Below are 289 nucleotides of genomic sequence, written 5' to 3' on the forward strand. Positions count from 1 at the left end.
GTCATTTATTTATTTATTTATTTATTTATTTATTTATTTATTTATTTTTGAGACATAGTCTCACTCTGTTGCCCAGGTTGGAGTGCAATGGTGAGATCTTGGCTCACTGCAACCTCCACCTCCCTGGTTCAAGCAATTCTCCTGCCTCACCTTCCCGAGTATCTGGGACTACAGGCCTGTGCCACTACGCCTGGATAATTTTTTGTATTTTTAGCAGAAACGGGCTTTCGCCATGTTGGACGGACAGGCTGGTCTCCAACTCCTGACCTTGTGATCCACCTGCCTCGGC

This window comes from Mandrillus leucophaeus, unplaced genomic scaffold (genome assembly GCF_000951045.1).
Source record: "Mandrillus leucophaeus isolate KB7577 unplaced genomic scaffold, Mleu.le_1.0 Scaffold46, whole genome shotgun sequence".
NCBI classification, from domain to species: Eukaryota; Metazoa; Chordata; class Mammalia; order Primates; family Cercopithecidae; genus Mandrillus; species Mandrillus leucophaeus.